General features: G+C 42.1%; 1 protein-coding gene across 1 annotated transcript in view; it reads right to left on the bottom strand.

The window, feature by feature from the left end:
• The window catches only part of FKBP1B (FKBP prolyl isomerase 1B), a 42,949-nt gene extending 39,670 nt beyond the window's left edge, over positions 1-3,279 (bottom strand). The window contains exon 1 of the mRNA XM_014312082.2: positions 3,235-3,279. The gene's annotated coding sequence lies outside the window, so the exon portion shown is untranslated. The remainder of the gene's footprint in view (positions 1-3,234) is intronic.
• Between the last annotated feature and the right edge of the window lie 2,915 nt (positions 3,280-6,194).

Genomic DNA, 6,194 nt, shown 5'->3' with positions numbered 1-6,194 from the left:
TAAGTATTAGTGTAAAGTGTTTAGGGCTACTGTGACCCACTGGGACGGAGTGGGGGAGGCGGCGTTGGTGAAGCTGAGAGTGGCAGGTGGAAGCCACATAGAGGTCTAGACCTGATTATCTAATCAAGACACCTGGGAATAGGTGAGCCACCAACCAGTAGTAATTATGTTGAGAGATTTGGTTTGGGACATTTAAGGTATTTACTTTGACCACCTCGACAAATAGAGATAGATGCTGGTGTAATGTAACTGGTATAAGGTATTACTGTAATGCATAAGTATAGTTGTATAATATATTACTGCATATGTATTGTTGTAAATGTGTTTAATACAACAGCTGTGAGCCTTTTACTCCTGCAGTGCCAGCAGTCCCTTCCTGTCCTTGCTGTCTGCCATCACTCCCCATCACATGGTAAATGCATGCCTACAAGAGCAAAGGCAAAAGGGGAAATAAGACACTACAGAGCCTCACTGGAGTCTCCCTGAAGAGTCATAACTTGCTCTGGCAGAAGGGAACCCATTTTAGCCTCTCCTCTCCTTTTGAGACAGGAATAATTAGTGGGCAGACAAGGTTTTTCTATGCATGCACAACCATGGACCAACCACGCTTGTGCTGAGGAGCTGTATCCCCACAGTGTGTGCTGGTGTGAGAGCAGATGGGCCACTGCAAGGAGTGACATGGCCTGCCCAGCTGGCACCACCACATGGGAAAATCTTAGGATTAACAAAAAAGGTATTGAATTAATCCCCAAAGACAGGGATTGCACTACAACTCCTTCCATATTTGTTCCACTCCTGCAACAAATACTCACCCTCTTGCCTGCTCCTTTCCTTGCCATGGCTCCTGCACTCTCCACCGCTCAGTGTCCAAAGCTAAACTGGAAGGAGTGGGAAATTTCAGCTCTCTTCTCCCCAGGAATGTAATGGCTGCAGTTCAGGATGTGGCAGGCAGAGTTATGACCCTCTTCTCTTGCAAGAGCCAGCTGGGAATAGGTTTGCCATGTCTGAAACAACTGTTCAGTTATTCACACCAAATGGGCTCCCACAGGCTGTGGTTTTGGCTCTCTGCTCTGCTTGATCCTGGATTCAGAGCTCTGCTCCAAGCACTGCACTGGGGTCAGGCTTTTCTAGGGAGCCAAACAATCTCTGGATCCAGATGGAGTCAGTCAGTGCATGGTTCCCTCACCTCCCATAACACAACACCTCCTCACAGGTATCTGTGCCCAGCTCCAGAGATTCACATCAGCTGGATATGGAGAGCACTTGAGAGTTATATATGCTATACAGTATTAAGCAGCTCTGAAAAGCAGCATTTCTGGATCATTTCCCTGCACCTAAGTGTCTTAGTTTTTCCTAGCTCCCATTTTAGGTGCCAAGGCAGAGGTTCTGCATTTCTCTGTAGACTTCCCCCTAATTTAGCTATGCAATTCCTAAAGCAGGACTCAGAGGAGTGTGGTGAGGATAAGTATATTGAATAAATAAGACAGAGATCATTCCAAGATAATTACCAGGCACATCCAGAATCTTATCAGTACAAAAAGAAACTGTACTGGATCCAGATAAAACTGTTTTAAACTAAAACTCAACACTTACAAGTCATCTTACCCACATGCCTTATAGATCACAGGAAGGAAACACTTTATCCACTAATCATGGGCTCAACTTAAAAACATCATCACCAAAGACTGCTGGCAGCAGCAGTGGAACTGAGGTGATGAGCTTCCCTGATATCTCTTCTAATCTGGGAGGCAAGAGAAGTTGCATAGCACCAGCAGCAAGGTGTATGGAAAAAGCACAGTTTACACTAGAGATTGATTTAAAGAGTTTTTACGAAGTCTTTTATGTCAAAGCCAGCTTACAACAGCTTAATCTAAGACACTACTTAATAGAAATAGCAGTATGCAGCATCTTGTTATCTTTTCACATTTCACCATTCACACTCTCTGAAGTTATCCAGAAAAAATGTGCTTTGTGGGAGCCACCAGGCTCAAATTTTTTTTGCCTATTTCAGTTCTGACATTTAAATTTATCTTGAACTAACTAGAGGTGGGAGGTGACAATTTTATTTCATAAAACCTTTTGAAGTTTGGACAGGAAGAGAAACATCTTTAAGCATCTTCACAAAAATAATTTCAAAACATCTATTTTCATATCTAAGTTACAGAGAAATGCCTGTAAGAGCTGAGACTGGAATGGGAGACCCATGTGTTGAACATCTTCTAATTCAAACTAGAAATCCTCATTAGACCAAAATACTTTGAATATATAAATGTATATATGGGAGCTTAAACCCAGACAACCTCCACCCCAAGCCAGTGCACCACCTCCCACATAACCTTCTGAATGGTGGTGTTATTGAAGTTATATAAAAGGTTTATTGAAAATACAAACAGGTTTACTTCATTAGACATATTTATTGGAAAATGTTCCCATCTTGCTCCAGTTGTAAGAATCAAATACAAAGCTGAAGGAAAGCAGCAGTTACCAGAGAGAACTTTGCTATCATCCTGAACACTAGAGGAAAACATTACCTCACTATCTAGGCCCAGATCAGAAGCTTCAATCCCTACACAACCTGCATGCTAGCTTCTTAAGGAAAATATCTCATAAAATGGCAGCTGCTGAAGTGAACTTCCCAGTTGGAGACTCGGACTGCAGACATTTTTGCATCCTTTGACAACTTACATAACTACACACAAAGCATAACACCATAAACTGATTTAAAGAACATTTTCTTCTTCAGCATAAGCAGCTCCATTAACCAGCTCACTACTTAAGATTAACACAAGTCCATAAAGCAGGTGTTTAAACAGACCTGGTATTGATCTCTTCAATCTGGAATGAATTTTACTGCCAATACATAGACACGTGCTTTTAAGATATATACAATCATTAATTGTCTGTGTCAAGACAAGAGGCTGTAAAAATATGAACCCAGCATTTTGACTGTTTCATGCTCAATTTCATTAGCTAATAAAATGGCTTCATGAATCAGGTCTGCAGCTTCTTCTGCAAAGCTCCCACCACTGAATGCTAGCCATGGCAAATCTGCCAGCAGGCACATCTAGCTGCTGTAGCCTGAACAGCTCAGCTAGAAGTGAAACAGGCAGGAAACCCAACCAAACATTATCCAATGGATTACAGGTGACAGAACAAAACAAAAAATACAACAGACATCTGAAGTGGGAAATCACTCTTAATGTGAAGCAGAAGATCATCCAGAACATGCCTTACCTGTGTAGTGCACCACACACGTCTGACCCTTCTTCGGAAACGTCCGTCCTGTCAAAATTATAAAAGGTTAATCTTTTATTTTCACTGATTGACCTGGCTAGGCAAGTTTATCTTTTAAGAGGAAAATGCTGAACTGAGATCCGGTATTAGCAATTTGGTTACATTAGGATACCTGAGACATCCACATGACAGCTGTAGATTTAAGTGGCTCCTCATACAACTTGAAGCAAAAGTCTTACAAGGAGTGGCTGGGGAAGCTGGGGGTGTTTGGCCTGGAGGAAAGGAGGCTCAGAAGGGACCTTATTGCTCTCTACAACTCCCTGACAGGAGGCTGTAGTGAAGTGGGGATCAGCCTCTTCTCCCAGACAACAAGTGGAGGATAAAAGTGAGGGGAAACAGCCTCAAGTTGCACTGGGTTAGGTTTAGATTGGATATTAGGAAACATTTCTTCACAGAAAAGGTTGTAAAGCATAGGGTTGTAAAACACTGACTACCCAGGCAAGTGGAGGAGTGCAATCCTTTCCAGTGTTGAGAAAACACATGCATATGGCATCTGAAGACATGGTTTAGTGGTGAACATGGTGGTGGTGCTGGGTTGATGGTTGGACTTGATGATCTTAGAAGTCTCTTCCAACCTTAACAACTCCATGATTCTCTGTGTGCTGCCAAATCACTAGTATGCAACACAGGGATGGCATGGTTTAGGGTAAAAGGTCCCAGTTTGGCTGCTGTTTAGCTCTTAGACCAAGTAGTATTTTTCTTAGATAACTCTCCCTATATATGTGTGCATTACATATGCACTTACATTCTGTAAGTGCAAAAAGACAGTCAAAGCTTCATGGATTACAACTTTAAATATTCTCAGAATGTTTTTGCTATCGTTTTTCAAATAAAGTCTCAGCCTGACAGTGTGAGAAAATCCATTTGTATTCACATGTCTAATGCCTTCCACTCAAGAAAGACAGCTCTGTGAGGGCATCTTTAATTAGCAGGGATGGGTTTTACAGAAATTTTCACAGACAATAGCAGTTTAATTTTGTAACATCAGGCAACAGTGAAGCAGTAGTACACTGAGTTCTTTTAAAAGCCTGGTAGCTCCTCCTAAAATGTTCATACTGAAAGGAAAAAAAGCTTAAATTATTAGCTTGACAGAAAATGAAATTACCATTTCCATTTTACCTGTTCTAGGTACTGCTAAAGGTACTAAAAGCTAAGGGATGACTCTCAAGGCTCAATTAGGTGCCAATGGTGTATCAAAGATGCTAACAATGATTTCTCAAGGTTGGCCAGGGGAGTGCCCAGGTTCAGAAGAAATTAAAAGTATCAATGAGGTTAATTATTAAGGAACATTCTTGACAGAAAGCTAAAAACTGGGGATTGAGTTAGGTTGCCCACAAAAGCTGTGGATGCCCCATCCCTGGAAATGTTCAACGTCAGGCTTGATGGGGCTTGGAGCAACCTGGTCTAGTGGAACGTGTCCCTGCCCATGGCAGGGGGGGGTGGAACAAGATGATCTCTAAGGTCCCTTCCAACCAAACCATTCTATGATTCTATGAAATAGAATTTCTTAGTTGGCTTTCTGGCTCTTTAGTCAGAACTAACATGACAACAAGTTCTGCATTACAGGGCACCTCACAGGGTATAAACCAGCAGGTCACACACAAGCTATGGCCTTGGGGCTCCCATGCCAAAACCACATGAGCAGTACATGGCAGAGGGCAGGTTAACATGATGAACCAAGATTTACAACACAAAAATTGAGAAAGTGGTGCTTCCAAGTGCCACCTGAACAGCCTTGTTCATTGGCTTGGCTGGCTGGAATATCCCTAGCTGCACCTTGCACAAAATGCAGTACAGTAGGTATCTGGTAAGGTCACCATGGTATGCTAAAGCGGGATTCATCTCTTTTAAATTCACAGCCATCTAAACCACAGGCAACTATCGTATGCCAGTCTCCTGGGCTTCCTCTATTGACAGCAAAGAATTAGTGCTTTGAGAGAAAGCCAGCCTATCCAGAGAAAGGCAAGATGAATTATTCTCTGGAGATGGCCACAAAGAAAACCCAGAAGACTGCTTTAGAGTAGCTAGCTAACCTGAGAAAAGTTATGTGAGATGAATCCTACCTCCAGTAAAACAGGTATTATTAAAATGATCCACTATTATACAGAGATCTGAGAAAAGCAGTTTCAGACCATATGGACATATACTCTACTGTGTGAATTTAACACCAGCAAAGTCAATGAAGCTATACAATTTCACACCAAAACCAAATTAAAAGCAGAGATGCGCAAGACCACTGACTCGCTGTGGCTTAAGACAGTGTTTAAAGTCAGCTGATTTTGATTAAGACTTGCAACCAAGAGATCTAATCCATATAGCCTTATTTGGAATCACATATTACTTACAATGACAGCCTTGATCTTTTTAATAGATAGAAAGTACTACTGTGAGGTAGTTCCACCCTCCTTCCTACTCCCAGCTCAGCACCATTACTTATGTGGGTATAAGTATTCTTTTTTTACATCTGTGCAACCAAGAGAAGAATTCGATCTCTAGAGCTAAACAGCACAGAGGGAGAAGCCAATTTAAAAGCATATACAAAGAAAGGAAATATACTGGGCCAAGAAACTTAATCTGCAATTAACTTGAACGAATTATTTACGGTTGCATATCAGCCAATGATGAATCTAACCTATTATATAGCTACATACGTATGCTAGAAATTACATTCTCCTAAAAAAAAAAAAAAAAAAGCAAAACGAAACACAAACACCTTATGGAATTATATTATAATGCCAAGGAAGAGCAGAACACTGCGAATTGGCTCTCGAAAGCCAAGCGTGCGCCAAGGAGAGGTGACTGCCACCCGGGCTGCACATCAGCCCTCGCCAGCATCCCACGCTGGACCGGGAGGCGGCGGTGCCTTGCCGGGGGATGCTGGCACGAACGGGTGGCAGCCC

This window comes from Geospiza fortis, unplaced genomic scaffold (genome assembly GCF_000277835.1).
Source record: "Geospiza fortis unplaced genomic scaffold, GeoFor_1.0 scaffold98, whole genome shotgun sequence".
Lineage (NCBI taxonomy): Eukaryota > Metazoa > Chordata > Aves > Passeriformes > Thraupidae > Geospiza > Geospiza fortis.
Note: the sequence above shows the minus strand (reverse complement) of the source record. Positions and strands in the feature narration are given on the sequence as shown.